This window comes from Bubalus kerabau, chromosome 12, assembly GCF_029407905.1.
Source record: "Bubalus kerabau isolate K-KA32 ecotype Philippines breed swamp buffalo chromosome 12, PCC_UOA_SB_1v2, whole genome shotgun sequence".
Classification (NCBI taxonomy): domain Eukaryota; kingdom Metazoa; phylum Chordata; class Mammalia; order Artiodactyla; family Bovidae; genus Bubalus; species Bubalus kerabau.
In genome coordinates, this window is record NC_073635.1 from 58,779,362 (window position 1) to 58,797,125 (window position 17,764).

A 17,764-nucleotide genomic window follows, 5' to 3' on the forward strand; every position below is an offset into this window, starting at 1 on the left:
CTGGGGAGTTCATCTCTCAGTGTCCTATCTTTTTGCCTTTTCATAATGTTCATGGGGTTCTTTAAGACAAGAATACTGAAGTGGTTTGCCATTCCCTTCTCCAGTGGACCACGTTCAGTCAGAACTCTCTGCCATGACCTGTCCATCTTGGGTAACCCTACAGAGCATGGCTCATAATTTCATTGAGTTATACAAGGCTGTGGTCCATGTGATCAGTTTGGTTAGTTGTCTGTAATTGTGGTTTTCATTATGTCTGTCCTCTGATGAATAAGGATTAGAGGCTTGTGGAAGCTTCCTGATGTGAGGGACTGGGTGTGGGGGAATCTGAGTCTGGTTCTGATGGGTGGGGTCATGATCAGTAAATCTTTAATCCAATTTTCTGTTGATGGGTGGGGCTGTGTTCCCTCCTTGTTGTTTGGCCTGAAACCAAACTATGGTAGGGGTAATGGCAGTAATGGTGACCTCCTTCAAAAGGCCTTAGGCCAGCACCGTTGTATTCAGTCTCCCTGAGCCTGAGGCAGGCCACTGTGGACCCACACCTCTGCAGGAGACTCCTGGACACTCACAGTCAAGTCTAGCTCAGTCTTGTGGGGTCACTGCTTCTTTCTTCTGGGTCCTGGTGTGCACAAGGTTTGGTCTGTGCCCCCAAGAGTCTGTTTCCCCAGTCCTGTGGAAGTTCTGTAAATCCCACTGACCTCCAAAGTCAAATCCCTGGGGATTCTCATTCCCTTTTCTGGATCCCCAAGTTGGGAAATCTGTGATGGGTCCTAGAACTCTTGTACCAGTGTGAGAACTTCTTTGGTATACTTGTTCTCCAGTTAGTGGGTCATCTGCTTGGCGGCTCAATGGTGGGGCTCACACACCGTGCCTTTCAGGTCTGTTGCAGCCAGAGACCCTGTCCACGCAGCAGATTACTGATGGCTTGTGCCTCGGCAGAAGGCACTCAAACACTCAAAGGTAGGTCTGACTCAGTCTCTGTGGGGTCTCTGGGTCCTGTGTACACAGTTTTTTTGAGCCCTCCTAGCATCTCTGGCAGATATGGGGTTTGATTCTAAAAGTGATTTCTCCCCTCCTACCATCTTGTTGAGATGTATCCTTTGCCCTTGGATATGGGGCTTCTTTTTTTGGTGGGATCCAACATTCTCCTATTGATGGTTGTTGAGCCATGAGTTGCAATTGTGGAGTTCTTGCAGTAGAAAATGAGTACATGCCCTTCTACTCTGCCATCTTTTTACCTTTGTAATTATATAAATTGGCTACATTTATATAGATATATATAGTTAGATATAGTTATATACCTTTAGATATAGATATAACTATGTTAAGTCACTTCAGTCATGTCCGACTCTGTGCGACCCCATAGATGGCAGCCCACCAGGCTCCCCCATCCCTGGGATTCTCCAGGCAAGAGCACTGGAGTGGGTTGCCATTTCCTTTTCCAATTCATGAAAGTGAAAAGTGAAAGTGAAGTCACTCAGTCGTGTCTGACCCTCAGTGACCCCATGGACTGCAGCCTTCCAGGCTTCTCCATCCATGGGATTTTCCAGGCAAGAGAACTGGAATGGGGTGCCATTGCCTTCTCCAGATATAACTACAGATATAGTTATATACCTTTCCAAATTCAATTTCTTTCCAAGTGGGTCTTAAGATCATAACTCTTTGAATATGTTTTGATTCATCACCTTGAAGTCCTAATCTTCTACTTAGTGAATCAGTTTTTGTTTTTTTTTCATATTCATTGTTTCTTCTGTATATGACATTTGCCACCAAAATATTGAAAGCTTTCTTACTCATTTTCTTGGGTAATTGCAGCATAGCTTATATACTCTCAGAATAAAGCTCTCCACTGAAAGATACCCCCTGTAGTTTCCACCCCATTGAAGGATTAAAAAAAAAAAAAAGCAATTCTGCAGGTTTGCTAGTTACATGCCAAATTATTTTCACAACATCTTAATTTCAACATGTTGACAAAGTTGACTTAAAGAAATGTGACTTTAAAACTTATATATATATGTGGAATTTTTATTTTTATGAGATCTTCCTTACAGATCCAGTTTCTATTTAAATAAGTCCATGTACCTCTAAGGATGTGGTTCAAAGGTATTTTTCAGTTTTTATCTCTCCTATCAAACTCTGTCTTTTCTTATAAAATAAAAAATAAAGTCCTGAAAGGGGTATTAAGAAATCATTTGATCCCTGCCTGCTTGCCTTGGGAAAATGAAATCCTCTCAGATGAATGTCTGCCTTATCCTTAAAGCTCTCCAGGGAAGAAGTCCTCTATCAGCAACCTATTTCTGATAAAAAAAAAAAAAAATATCCGGTGTCAAAATGATGCCTTCTATTTCCATTTAGATGCTCTTAGGATTTTGTAGTTTAGTCACTAAGCCGTGTCTGACTCTTGGTGATCCCATGGACTGCAACATGCCTGTCCTTCATTATCTTCCAGAGTTTGCTCAAACTCACATCCATTGAATTGGTGATGCTATCCAACCATCTCATCCTCTGTCATCCCTTTCTCTTCCTGCCTTCAATCTTTCCCAGACTTGGGGTCTTTTCCAATGAGTCAGTTCTTTGCATTAGGTGGCTAAAGTATTAACACTTCAGCTTTGGCCTCAGTCCTTCTAATGAATATGCAGTTTATTTCCTTTAGGATTGGCTAGTTTGATCTCATTACAGTCCAATGGACTCTCAAGAGTCTTCTCCAGGATTTAGCTATTAAAAAATTACTCTGGATGAGTTCCTAAGATCATGACACCAATGCTAATTTCTAATAACATTTCCACTAGTGATTTCTTAATTCTTTATAACGTTTTGAAATTTGGAAGATTACAATCAACTGCTTCTTTTGTATACAGATTGCCTGATTGTTCTGAAATACAAGAAATGCAGTGGATATATAAACTAGATGGCAAGTGAATTCAGTCAACTTAAAAAGTAACAGGTTACATCCTTTTCGTTAAACAAGTGCTTTGGTTGTCTTCTCTGGTCATTATGCTTTCTCAGATAAGCTATTGTAAACATTTTGGTTGCATTCTTTATACTTATGTTGATTACATATCACTGATAATATTCTTCTTGAACCACATTGATTGTATGAACCAATAAAACTAGTAATGTGTGTTTTCCCTAAGATAGGAGCATCCTTGACTATAGATACAAATTCTCTAGAGATGTTTCTTGAATAAACCTGAAATTCATATAAAGAAAACAAGAAATAATCATTTCATGAGACAGGATTTTGAAAGGCATAGATACATATGTAAGAATACCGACATGCACACGTACACATTCACACACAAACACACAATAAAAACAGCCAATTACTAAATATTTCAAAAACTGTAGCCACAGGTATCAGCCTCAGAATAGTCCTGAAAAACAACATATCAAGGTCGATACCCTGGGCTCAAATGAATACTTTAGAATATATAGCCACCATCCATTTTTGAAAGATATACTCTATTTTCTATAACACCATAAGGCAACCTGATTTTATGTGCTTGATGCAGTTCATCAATGACATACATGTTGAACATTGTAGAACTTAATTGTCCTCATTACATTTCCTAATATTCTGTCTATAGGTAGCTCAGGAATTTACCTCATTACTAATTTGAATATAGAGTCTAAGAAAAATAAAATTTAAGCTTTAAATTTTAATTCATAAAATTGATCATAAGGTGGGAGAAATTTTATGTAAGAGTGTTCAGTTGCTCAGAGGTGGCTTGAACAAAAATCTGTGTATAATTCTGACTTCAATTTATGTTTTATTCCAATCTTTTTTTTTAAATTTTATTTTATTTTTAAACTTTACATAATTGTATTAGTTTTGCCAAATGTCAAAATGAATCTGCCACAGGTTTAAGGCCATATTTGGTTGAGCTTCCCAGGCGGCTTTGTGCTAAGAATATGCAAGCCAACACAGGAGCTGCAGGGGACCTGAGTTTGATCCCTGAGTCTGAAAGACACCCTGGAATAGGAAATGACAACCCACTCCAGTATTCTTGTGAAATTTACATGGACAGAGAAGCCTGGTGGTCTACAGTCGATAGGGTCACAACATGTCAGACATGACTGAGCATGCACGCAGTATGGCCATATTTAGATACAGCCCCTGGACATAGTCTCAGCAAAAATGCCTGAAAGAAATTATGTTTTCCTGTTTATTCACTTTTTGTTTCTGATGTACAGCAAAGTGATTCAGTTTTTTATATATATATAAATAAATATATAAATATATATATTTAAATATATAATATATATTTATAAATTTATAATATAATATATGATATAAATATGTATTTATAACATAAATATAAGTATATTTTATATATTCATAAATATAAATACATTTATATACTTATATATATTTATATAAATATATAAATATTTATATATATATTCTCTTTCCTATTCTTTTCAATTATGTTTTAATACAGGAAATTAAATATAGTTCTCTGTGCTATACAATAGGAGCTTGTTGTTTTATCCTTTCTATATGTAATACTTTGCACCTTCTGGCCCCAAACTCCTGATTCAACCTGCCCCCTTCCGTCCCATTGGCAACAAGAATTGTGTTCTCTGTGTCATGACTCTGGTTCTGTTTCACAGATAAGTTTATTTGTGCCATGTTTTGGATATTTTAGATTCCACATCAGTAATATCATATGGTATTTGTCTTTCTTCTTCTGACTTACTTAGATTAGTACAATAATCTCTAAATCCATCCATGTTGCTTCAAATGGCATTATTTTATTCTTTTTTATGATTGAGTAGTATTGCATTTTATGTGTGTACACATATATATGTATATATCTTCTATATCCATTCATATCTATATATGTGTACATACATACACACACACACGTCTTCTCAATACATACATCTGTTGATATGTACACACACATTTATATATCTTCTCTATCCTTTCATCTATTGATACATATTTAGGTTGTTTCCACACCTTGGCTATCATAAATAGTGCTATAAATATAAGGATGTGTGTAACTTTTCAAATTATAGTTTTGTCCAAATATATGCCCAAGAGTGGGATTGTGGGATCACATGGCAACTCTGTTTTTATGAACTCCTCTTTTAAAATATCAGTTCAGATCAGTTCAGTCACTCAATGTGTCTGATTTTTTGCAACCCCATGAATCGCAGCACACCAGGACTCCCTGTCCATCACCAACTCCCGGAGTCCACCAAAACCCATGTCCATCGAGTCGGTGATGCCATCCAACCATCTCATCCTCTGTCGTCCCCTTCTCCTCCTGCCCCCAATCCCTCCCAGCATCAGGGTCTTTTCCAATGAGTAAACTTTTCGTATGAGGTGGCCAAAATATTGGAATTTCAGCTTTAACATCAGTCCTTCCAATGAACACCCAGGAATGGTCTCCTTCCGAATGGACAGGTTGGATCTCCTTGCAGTCCAAGGGACTCGCGAGAGTCTTCTCCAACACCACAGTTCAAAAGCATCAATACTTCGGCGTTCAGCTTTCTTCACAGTCCAACTCTCACATCCATACATGACCACTGGAAAAACCATAGCCTTGACTAGACGGACCTTTGTTGGCAAAGTAATGTTTCTGCTTTTGAATATGCTGTCTAGGTTGGTCATAACTTTCCTTCCAAGGAGGAAGAATCTTTTAATTTCATGGCTGAAATCACCATCTGCAGTGATTTTGGAGCCCAGAAAAATAAAATCTGACACTGTTTCCACTGTTTTCCCATCTATTTGCCATGAAGTAATGGGACAAGAGGCCATGATCTTAGTTTTCTGAAAGTTAGGCTTTAAGCCAACTTTTTCACTCTCTTTCACTTTCATCAAGAGGCTCTTTAGTTCCTCTTCACTTACTGCTGTAAGGCTGGTGTCATCTGCATATCTGAGGTTATTGATATTTCTCCCGGCAATCTTGATTCCACTTGTGCTTCTTCCAGCCCAGAGTTTCTCATGATGTACTCTGCATATAAGTTAAATAAGGACGGTGACAATATATAGCCTTCATGTACTCCTTTTGCTACTTGGAACCACTCTGTTGTTCCATGTCCAGTTCTAACTATTGCTTCCTGACCTGCATATAGGTTTCTCAAGAGGCAGGTCAGGTGGTCTGCTATTCCCATCTCGTCCAGAATTTTCCACAGTTTGTGGTGATCCACACATCAAAGGCTTTGGCACACGTAATAAAGGAGAAATAGATGTTTTTCTGGAACTCTCTTGCTTTTTTGTAGATCCAGAGGATGTTGGCAGTTTGATCTCTGGTTCCTCTGCCTTTTCTAAAACCAGCTTCAACATCAGGAAGTTCATGGTTCACTTATTGCTGAAGCCTGGCTTGGAGAATTTTAAGCATTACTTTACTAGCGTGTGAGATGAGTGCAATTGTGCAGTTGTTTGAGCATTCTTTGGCATTGCCTTTCTTGGGATTGGAATAAAAACTGACCTTTTCCAGTCCTGTGGCCACTGCTGAGTTTTCCACATTTGTTGGCATATTGAGTGTAGCACTTTCACAGAATCATCTTGCAGGATTTGAAATAGCTCAACTGGAATTCCATCACCTCCACTAGCTTTGTTCATAGTGATGCTTCCTAAGGCCCACTTGACTTCACATGCCAGGATGTCTGGCTCTAGGTGAGTGATCACACCATCGTGATTATCTGGGTCGTGAAGATCCTTTTTGTACAGTTTTTCTAAGTGTTCTTGCCCCCTTTCTTAATACCTTTTGCTTCTGTTAGGTCCATGTCATTTCTGTCCTTTATGGAGTCCATCTTTGCATGAAATGTTCCCTTGGTATCTCTAATTTTCTTGAAGAGATCTCTAGTCTTTCCCATTCTGTTGTTTTCCTCTATTTCTTTGCATTGATCGCTGAAGAAGGCTTTCTTATCTCTTCTTGCTATTCTTTGGAACTTTGCATTCAGATGCTTATATCTTTCCTTTTCTCCTTTGCTTTTCACTTCTCTTCTTTTTACAGCTATTTGTAAGGCCTCCCCAGACAGCCATTTTGCTTTTTTTCATTTCTTTTCCATGGGGATGGTCTTGATCCCTGTCTCCTGTACAATGTCACAAACCTCATTCCATAGTTCATCAGGCACTCTATCAGATCTAGTCCCTTAAATCTATTTCTCACTTCCACTGTATAATCACAAGGGATTTGATTTAGGTCATACCTGAATGGTCTAGTGGTTTTCCATACTTTCTTCAATTTCAGTCTAAATGTGGCAATAAGAAGTTCATGATCTGAGCCACAGTCAACTCCCAGTCTTGTTTTTGCTGCCTGTATAGAGCTTCTCCATCTTTGGCTGCAAAGAATATAATCAATCTGATTTCGGTGTTGACCATCTGGTGATGTCCATGTATAGAGTCTTCTCTTGTGTTGTTGGAAGAGGGTGTTTGCTATGACCAGTGCGTTCTCTTGGCAAAACTCTTAGCCTTTGCCCTGCTTCATTCTGTACTCCAAGGCCAAATTTGCCTGTTACTCCCAGTGTTTCTTGACATCCTACTTTTGCATTCCAGTTCCCTATAATGAAAAGGACATCTTTTATGGATGTTAGTTCTAAAAGGTCGTGTAGGTCTTCATAGAACTGTTCAGCTTCAGCTTCTTCAGCATTACTGTTGGGGCATTGGCTTGGATTACCATGGTATTGAATGGTTTGCTTTGGAAACGAACAGAGATCATTCTGTCATTTTTGAGATTGCATCCAAGTACTGCGTTTCGGACTCTTTTGTTGACCATGATGGCTACTCCATTTTTTCTTAAGTGATTCCTGCCCACGGTAGTAGATATTGTGGTCATCTGAGTTAAATTCACCCATTCCAGTCCATTTTATTTTGCTGATTCCTAGAATGTCGTCGTTCACTCTTGCCATCTCCTGTGTGACCACTTCCAATTGGCCTTGACTCATCGACCTTACATTCCAGGTTCCTATGCAATATTGCTCTTTACAGCATCAGACCTTGCTTCTATCACCAGTCACATCCACAACTGGGTATTGTTTTTCTTTTGGACCCATCCCTTCAATCTTTCTGTAGTTATTTTTCCACTGATCTCCAGTAGCATATTGAGCACTTTCCGACTTCGGGAGTCCCTCTTTCAGTATCCTATCATTTTGCCTGTTCATGGGGTTCTCAAGGGAAGAATACTGAAGTGGTTTGCCATTCCCTTCTCCAGTGGACCACATTCTGTCAGACCTCTCCACCATGACCCTCCCATCTTGGGTGGCCCCACATGGCAGGGCTTAGTTTCATTGAGTTAGACATGGCTGTGGTCCGTGTGATTAGATTGGTTAGTTTTCTTTGATTATGGTTTCAGTGTGTCTGCCCTCTGATGCCCTCTCACAACACCTACCATCTTACTTGGGTTTCTCTTACCCTGGATGTGGGGTATCTCTTCAGGGCTGCTCCAGCAAAGCGCAGCCGCTGCTTCTTACCTTGGATGAGGGGTATCTCATCACGGCCGCCCCTCCTGACCTTGAATGTGGAGAAGCTCCTCTCAGACCTCCTGCGCCTGCGCAGCTGCCGCTCCTTGGAGGTGGGGTTGCTCCTCTCGGTCGCCACCCCTGACCTCAGAAGTGTGGTAACTCCTCTTGGCTGCCGCCTCTGACTCGGATGTGCTATTTGTTAAATGTCTGTTTTGCAACATTTCATTATTTTTTGTGTGTGATAGAAAATTAGAATATTTGGAAAACAGGACAATATGAAGATATTTAAGCTATAAAAAAGGCAGAGTATCATTTATTTATTATTGATAATCTCTAATGCATTAAAAGGTTTTGACTTATTTTTAAAATTTAGGACTTGATAAAAATTGTATTTAAGCATGAAATAGCCTTTAATATTAGGCAAATACAGCAAGAAAGGCATGAGAAATGTAAGGTGCTAAGAAATTCTCAATGTTTTTTCATGAAATCAACTTTGGGATTTTACTGATAGCAAAGTTCAGACTGCTTAAGAAAGGAGTCTCAAGAACAGGCAACAATTTCTTCAGTGATAAAAATTCATTGGTGCCTCAGATTTTCACACAGAAAGGGTCATGTATCATGTGTAACTTCTCATTTTATGATATGTACCTTTCATTTTCAAACAAAGATGCATTTAAGCATTTATAGAAATGCAATTATGAGACTGCCAAAACCTCCAATTACATCAATGTTCTTTATAGCTGATGGGCCTTTCATTGTGTCTTAAATTCATAAAGTATATCAATTGTAAAGGCATTGAATTTTCATAAAAATCTAAATTTTTCCTAGTAATAAAAGAGAATGAAGTACCAATTTATTACTTGTATTCACTAAAGAGGGAAGAAATCTTTAAAGTGTTAATCACAGCAAGTACAGTATTCAAAATTGGGGGAAAATGGAAAGATGGGGGTTCCTCACTTCCTAGGAAGTAATAAGATTAAGACATGAAACTTTCATTTTGATATTTGTCTTCCTTTCAACTATGTAAATTCAGAAAATAAATGAGGAGCTGGTGTATTGCTGAATAAGCCCATTTTCCCATTCTTTATATATCTTATTACAAAGTAAACATTGCTTTTCAGTTGTTGACCTCTTCTGTTCATCTACTTGACTTCTTCCTGAAAAAAAGTTTTCTTCATGTATATTAAATTTTTCTATCTGACTGATTATTCAGAATGCACAACCAAGACCAAGTCAGTCTTATACTCAATTATAAAAAGAAATAACATTAAATATAAAAGATTTTAAATAATTTAATTTTTCAACCACAACTTCCATAAATTTGAATAAATATTAATTAAATTATAAAATCTATAGAAGTTTAAAAAGTACTCCACTAGATCATACAGGTATGACCTAAATCAAATCCCTTATGCCTATACAGTGGAAGTGAGAAATAGATTTAAGGGACTAGATCTGATAGACAGAGTGCCTGATGAACTATGGACAGTGGTTCATGACATTCTACAGGAGACAGGAATCAAGACCATCCCCAAGACAAAGAAATGCAAAAAAGCAAAATGGCTGTCTGAGGAGGCCTTAAATAGCTGTGAAAAGAAGAGAAGTGAAAAGCAAAGGAGAAAAGGAAAGCTATACCCATTTGAATGCAGAATTCCAAAGAGTAGCAAGGAGAGATAAGAAAGCCTTTCTCAGCAATCAGTGCAAAGAAATATAGGAAAACAATAGAATGGGAAAGACTAGAGATCTCTTCAAGAAAATTAGAGATACCAAAGGAACATTTCATGCAAAGATGGACTCCATAAAGGACAGAAATGACATGGACCTAACAGAAGCAAAAGGTATTAAGAAAGGGGGCAAGAACACTTAGAAAAACTGTACAAAAAGGATCTTCACGACCCAGATAATCACGATGGTGTGATCACTCACCTAGAGCCAGACATCCTGGCATGTGAAGTCAAGTGGGCCTTAGGAAGCATCACTATGAACAAAGCTAGTGGAGGTGACGGAATTCCAGTTGAGCTATTTCAAATCCTGAAAGATGATGCTGTGAAAGTGCTGTACTCAATATGCCAGCAAATTTGGAAAACTCAGCAGTGGCCACAGGACTGGAAAAGGTCAATTTTCATTCCAATCTCAAAGAAAGGCAATGCCAAAGAATGCTCAAACTACTGCACAATTGCACTCATCTCACACGCTAGTAAAGTAATGCTCAAAATTCTCCAAGCCAGGCTTCACGAATACATGAACCGTAAACTTCCAGATGTTGAAGCTGGTTTTCAAAAAGTCAGAGGAACCAGAGATCAAATTGCCAACATCTGCTGGATCATCAAAAAAGCAAGAGAGTTCCAGAAAAACATCTATTTATGCTGTATTGACTATGCCAAAGCCTTTGACTGTGTGGATCACAATGAACTGTGGAAAATTCTTTAAGAGATGGGAATACCAGACCACCTGACCTGCCTCTTGAGAAACCTATATGCAGGTCAGGAAGCAACAGTTAGAACTGGACATGGAACAACATACTGGTTCCAAATAGGAAAAGGAGTACGTCAAGGCTGTATATTGTCACCCTGCTTATTTAACTTACATGTAGAGTACATCATGAGAAATGCTGGGCTAGAAGAAGCGGAAGCTGGAATCAAGATTGCTGGGAGAAATATCAATAACCTCAGATAAGCAGATGACATCACTCTTATGGCAGAAAGTGAAGAGAAACTAAAGAGCCTCTTGATGAAAATGCAAGAGGAGAGTGAATAAGTTGGCTTAAAGCTCAACATTCAGAAAACGAAGATCATGGCACCCGGTCCCATCACTTCATGGGAAATAGATGGGGAAACAGTGGAAACAGTGTCAGACTTTATTTTTCTGGGCTCCAAAATCACTGCAAATGGTGTTTGCAGCCACGAAATTAAAAGACGCTTACTCCTTGGAAGGAAAGTTATGACTAACCTAGACAGCATATTCAAAAGCAGAAACATTACTTTGCCAACAAAGGTCCGTCTAGTCAAGGCTATGGTTTTTCCAGTCGTCATGTATGGATGTGAGAGTTGAACTATGAAGAAAGCTGAGCGCCGAAGAATTGATGATTTTCAACTGTGGTGTTGGAGAAGACTCTCGCGAGTCCCTTGGACTGCACAGAGATCCAACCAGTCCATTCTAAAGGAGATCAGTCCTGGGTGTTCATTGGAAGGACTGATGTTGAAGTTGAAGCTCTAATACTTTGGCCAGTGAAGAGCTGACTCATTTGAAAAGACCCTGATGCTGTGAAAAATTGAGGGCAGGAGGAGAAGGGGATGACAGAGGATGAGATGGTTGGATGGCATCACCGACTCAATGGACATGAGTCTGAGTGAACTCCAGGAGTTTGTGATGGATAGGGAGGCCTGGCATGCTGCGGTTCATGGGGTCGCAAAGAGTCGGACACAATTGAGCGACTGAACTGAACTGAACTGAAACAAAGATTAGCAAGATGTCATTTGTGCCCCTGATGTAAACATATTTTTAAAGACTAATTCCCACAGATTTATCAGTAGTAAAAATTATTTTTAAAATTTACAATATGTGTTTATCCTTTGCAATATTACCGTTAAGCAAGTACTTCCATTCAATTACAGAAATAATCCAATTTTCCTATGAAATAGTTATATATTAAGTTTATTATGAAAAGAGGAAGGATCACATATGTCTATTTCTATAAGTCCAAACAGCAATATATTAGGTTTTTTTTAAAAAATTATTATGATCTATAACTTATTATGTACCTGAATTTCAACTCAGAACTTTGAAGTGCTAGTTGCATATGGTTAGACTGAGAATTCTCTTCAGTCAGTGTAGTACCTAGGTATTAAGAATCTCTCATCATAGAGCATTCCTGCTAAAGTGTTTAAAGTACAGATTTAATGTATAGAACTTTGCTTAAGGCTTATGAATATGAGCAAAACCCATTAAGTAGATGACATAGCCTCATTTTTTTTACTCAGATGTCATTGTACATTTTGCTATTATTATCCTTTCATCTTTTTGTTTACTTATTTCATATCTTGTGTTTTTTTGATTCCACACTATATTTGCCTTTGACTTGATGAATCTGATTCCACAGCTTCCAATTTTGTGCATATATTACTGATTGCAAAATACATATCTTCCCAACATCTATCTCCCCACTTGTATTTTTAACCAGTTGGTTATCTGCACCTGGTGACCCATCAGAGGGATGAAACTTAGCATCTCCATTATTTGCCTTTATTTAAATTCCCATTCTCCCTTCTCTAGTTAATAGGGAAAGTGTATAGATTCCAGTATCTCTGAATTCTGGGTACTTATCAAGAAAAACAAAATGTCTGTTTCAAAATACTCCAAAATATCTTCTCAGTCTTCCAACATGGAATCAGTAATACATCTGTCCTACCCTTTCTTTGTTCTAAGTACTAAGCTCAATGAAAGTTCTTACTTTCTCATACTGTCTATGGAAATGAAGTTTCATTTCAATATCTTTGGCTTGCAGTAGTCTAGATTTGGGGTTCCCAGGGGACACTAATAGTAAAGAATCTGCCTACCAATATAGAAGATGTAAAAGATGCATGTTTGATCCCTGGGTTGAAAGATCTCCTGGAGGAGGGCAAGGCAACCCACTCCAGTATTCTTGCCTGGAGAATCCCATGGACAGAGGAGCCTGGTGAGCCACAGTCCATGGGGTTGCAAAGAGACAGACATGACTGACACAACTAAGCACACATGCATGCAATGTAGCATTATCTAGTTATTTACCATACCTTCTTTCTGTCTCCTCTTTAGTATATTCTTCACATTGCCAATAGACACCACTCTAGTCTTTTCGCTTATATGATTAAATGTTTTCAAGTCCAAATGCCATTTCATGAGATGCAAGTTCTTTCACAATTTTATCCTAACTACTGACCTCTTTTGATTATTTCCTATTAACTTAACCCCCAATACACACACAACATGCACATACACAGGCATATACATATACATCCTCATATGCAGATGCATAAATGCATTTCCCTTACTTCATTCATTTTGGTGTGCGCATCATTCATGAATATATTATACCTCACTATGATCTTTTTGGCTTTCCACATGCTTCGTTAGGGATATACCCTGTTCTGATTTCCTCCTCTTGCCTTTTCTATCAAGTAAGGTTAATACCTAATGTTGTCTTTGCTTTAAACACTCTTCTTATCTCTGAGGCAGGTTTAACCATACTTTCTTAAATGATCTTTGAGTGCTTTACAGTATCATTTATTGCTTTCTTTTTTTCATTATACCTGCCTTTTTTTCTTTAAATGTAGACTTCTAGCAAGGCAGAGACCACATCTTACAACTGTATCATCATGACCAAGGAAATGATGCATTTCCAATGAATGTCAGTCACAGTAATAGAAGAATTAATAAGAATAAACTAATGAGAAACATATTATATAGTTTTGTAGGCAAAAAGATGTCCACTGTCTATCTCCTTAAAAAGAAACATTGTTGTGTTTCCTCCTTTATAAACTATGGAGAATTTTCCAACATGAGACTATACTTGCTTGAATTCCCACATGTGAATGAAAGAATAAGCTGCTTGAATTTAAAACACCAAGCTAATTAGCATTTCATTCGCCCAGAGAGGAAATAAAGGTCCTAGTTCATTCACTGCAACACTGATTTGGCACTCTCCTCATCTCAGGAGTTAATAACAGAAGGGCACAGATTATTAAACAAAGTGATCTCTACCCTGTTTCTCCAGCTCTTTCACATTTATTTTCACATTAATCCTAAAATATGGTTTCTTTCTCAAAAATTCAATGAAGCTTCTGCTTTGATAAATCGTGTATGTCAGAAATCTTAATTGGAATAAAAGTACACTAGCTAGTTCAAAAAATGGTTTTTAAAGGGTATTAAGTCAGGAAATCTCTAGAGGAGATAGCAAGTTAGGCATGGGGGGCCCTTAAAAGAGGCTCTACAGCCAGACTTAAAGCCCAAACTTCACCAGAAGACTCATCCCTGAATATCACATTGGCCTGCAATTGGAAATAGACACTTGGCCTTATGGACCTGGGACTGAACTCAGCACCATGGCTTTTACCACTTCTGTTTCTGTAGGACAAAGCCTCCTCGTCTAACCTTGCCAGAAAATGAATTCTGAGTACTACCCATTCATCCTGTCACCTTCAAATCACAGTGTTGAGGAAGCTAGTCTACATGCTGGAACCTACATCATGTACCTGACTCCCCACTGCAAGGCTAGGCTGTATGTACTAATTTCCTATGGCAGCTATTAAAAAATGATCACAGGTTTAGTGGCTTAAATTAGTATAAATTTATTATATTAAAGTTCTGAAGGTAAAAATGTCCAAAATGGGTCATATTTGGCTAAAATCGAGATGTTTGTAGAGTTCCATTCCTTTTGCATGCTCTAAGAGAGAATCTATTTTCTTGCCTTTTCTGGCTTCCAGTGAAAGAAAGAAAGTGAAGTCGCTCAGTCGTGTCCAACTCTTTGCGACCCCATGGACAGTAGCCTGCACCAGGGTCCTCTGTCCACGGGGTTTTCTAGGCAAGAGTACTGGAGTGGGTTGCCATTGGCTTCCAGAGACCACCCTAATTTCTTGATTCAGGGTAGTCTTTCTCCATCTTCAAAACCAGCAGGTTGGGCCTAAGTCCTTCTTACACTTGCATCTCTTTAGTCCTTTTCCCAATCCCTCTTCCATTTCAAAAGACCCTTCTTGATTATACCAGGTCCACGTTGATAATTCTGGCTAATGTCTCTGCTTTGAGATCAACTGATCAGCAACTTCAATCCCATCTGCAACCCTAATTACCTTTTGTCATCTAATCTAGCATATTACAGGTTCTGGAGATTAGTATATTAAGGTCTTTGGGAAACCATTGCTCTGCTTTCTGGAGTCCATCTCTGGCCACCAAAGATTCATTCCCTTCCCACATAAGAAATACATTCATCTCATGCCAATATCCATTAAAGTCTCAGAATCCACAGAATCCGCTTAACATTCAAAATGTCATCAGTCTAAATCTCATGAGGCTCTGGGTATAAACCATAGTGAAGACAATTTCTTTCCATCTGTTTACCTGTGAACACAAGGAATGTTACCTGGTAGCAAAGTGACATGGTGGGATAGGCATAGGACAACAGTTATAGATGTTCCTGTTCAAAGTGGAAGAAAATGAAGGCCAATGGAATCACCAGTCTGGAACAATTTCAAATCCAGTTGGGTGAATTTTATTTAAAGGCCTGGAAATAATCCTCTTTGATTCTTAGGTATGTTCTCTGAATCATTCTTCCTTTTTGATCAATGCTAGCATGTACTTGCAGCTGAGGAGTTTTATTCATCTGAATTCTTGCATGGCAGAATTCTTGCATGACAGAATTTGAAGGCTGGGGTCCAACAACCTTCTTTCATTGTGTCCTCTTCCTTTAATACCAGCTGACAGTGTTCAGATGACACCATACTCAAGGATTTTCTGCCTGTCTAGTATGTTTCATTTGTTACATAGTGCTTTGTAAGTGTGTGTGTATGCGTGTATGCATGAATGTATATATGATATTATTTAGGAGGTTCCTGCAGAGATCATTAGCAGCTTAGGGTGGTTGGCTAGACAAGTTCAAAATTTGAAGAACAGGTAGACTCCAGGGCGTAGGCTGAAGCTGCTGTCCACAGATAGAATGTCTTCTTCTTCCAGTAAGCCTTAGATCTGCTTTTAGACCTTACAACTAATTGAATCAGGCCACACAGATTATCTAGGATAATTCCCCTTACTTAAAGTCAATTGATTATGGAATTGAATGACATCTGCAAAATATCTTCACAGAGACACCTAGATTAGTGTTTGGATAACTAGAGACTGATAGTGTTCCTGAATTAACAAAACAAAAAGACAGGCATACTGGGCAGGTATGTTTTCTGGTTTCTACCCTCAGTATCCAGAAACATGAGAGAAGAAAATTCTCTAGAAAGACGTGCAAAAGTTGCTGAGGGCTTAAAAGACATGACATATGACCACTATGAAAATTCACAATTCATGTGATTCCCACCCCCCCAGATTTCCTTTGAATCTGTCAAAGACACATTCTTCCCTTACTTGTGTTAATTTTTTATACCAATATTAATGTTATAATCCATTTTACTTTTCAATTTTACTTTCTTTTCACTTTGTTACATTTTAGCCTTAATCAGTTCCTTTCTTCTCTCCCTACCAGCATGTATTCAAAATGCTATTTCTCTATCAAAATTTATTTCCTAGGATGGCACATTTCTTCTTTTTTTTTTTTTAAATTGCCCTCTGCCACACATCAGGAGTCCCAAATTCCATTTTTATTGTGTCCATGAGGTATTGAGCTTTATAACTTTAAAATCAATAGAGTCAAATATCATACAAATGACCTCTGCATATCATGATGGAAATGGTCACAGTAGATGAGACACTAATAGCTGGGATCCTGCCAACTAAAATTAGGTTTAATTTGAGAAGAAAAAAGCATGAATCAAAGCAGAACAAAAAATATTTGATCTTGTCTTATTCTTCAATCCAAGCATATTCATCATTGAAAAAGTGCTTCAGATCAATGTAACACTTTATAAAATAATTACACTTTCCTTCAAAGACTAAATACTGTTATTTTGAACACTGTCAAATTTCACATATCTATACTAGATACCCTCATAAGTTTCTTTATAGAGCGTAAGTGAAATGGCATTGAATATTTTGAGTTAAGTGGCTTATGTGTGTTCAGCTTTGTTATTCACAAGGTCAAAGGTGACATAGTCTCCTTTATGCTTCCTTGAAACTAGGGTATATATAATTTTTAATATCTGTTCTAGTGGTGAACTTTGTAAGAGAAATAGATTAAAAATTACTATTCTCTAGAAAGAAAGAATGTAAAATGAATAAAAATTATTTAGGTGAAATTGGTTCTATGATTGAATCTTATGAGAGTCTACTAGTGAATCTTAAATTGTATTTTATGAAGCTTGAACTTCCTAATTTCAGAGGTAAGAAGTTATATTCAGGAATTTAAAAATATCTTTCTAAATCCCTCAGCAGAATTCTAGTTCTAGTGGGTACATTCAGCTATTCATGGAGAGTCTTAAGGAGAACAATAACCACAGTAATAACAACAAATATACAACTTACATTTTCAAGAAAACTAGGATCAGAAAGAACAATCTATATGCAGCAAATGTATTCCAATGTTGCCCAAAACAGAGGTCTTGAACAACCCTTGAGACACCTATATGAGAATGTGCACAAAGTGAGCAGGAATCTATAAAAGAGGACTAGACATTCTAAGTCCAGAAATTGTTGGAGATGCAAAAACATCCAAACT

The 17,764-nt window shown here is 38.0% G+C and overlaps 1 long non-coding RNA gene across 1 annotated transcript; it reads left to right on the forward strand.

Annotated features, from left to right (window-relative positions):
* The first annotated feature begins 561 nt into the window (after window positions 1–561).
* Window positions 562–2,066, forward strand: LOC129624608 (uncharacterized). Its single transcript, XR_008701061.1, has 3 exons — window positions 562–630; window positions 876–957; window positions 2,036–2,066. It is a non-coding gene; the product is annotated as an uncharacterized LOC129624608 (long non-coding RNA).
* The last annotated feature ends 15,698 nt before the right edge of the window (window positions 2,067–17,764 follow it).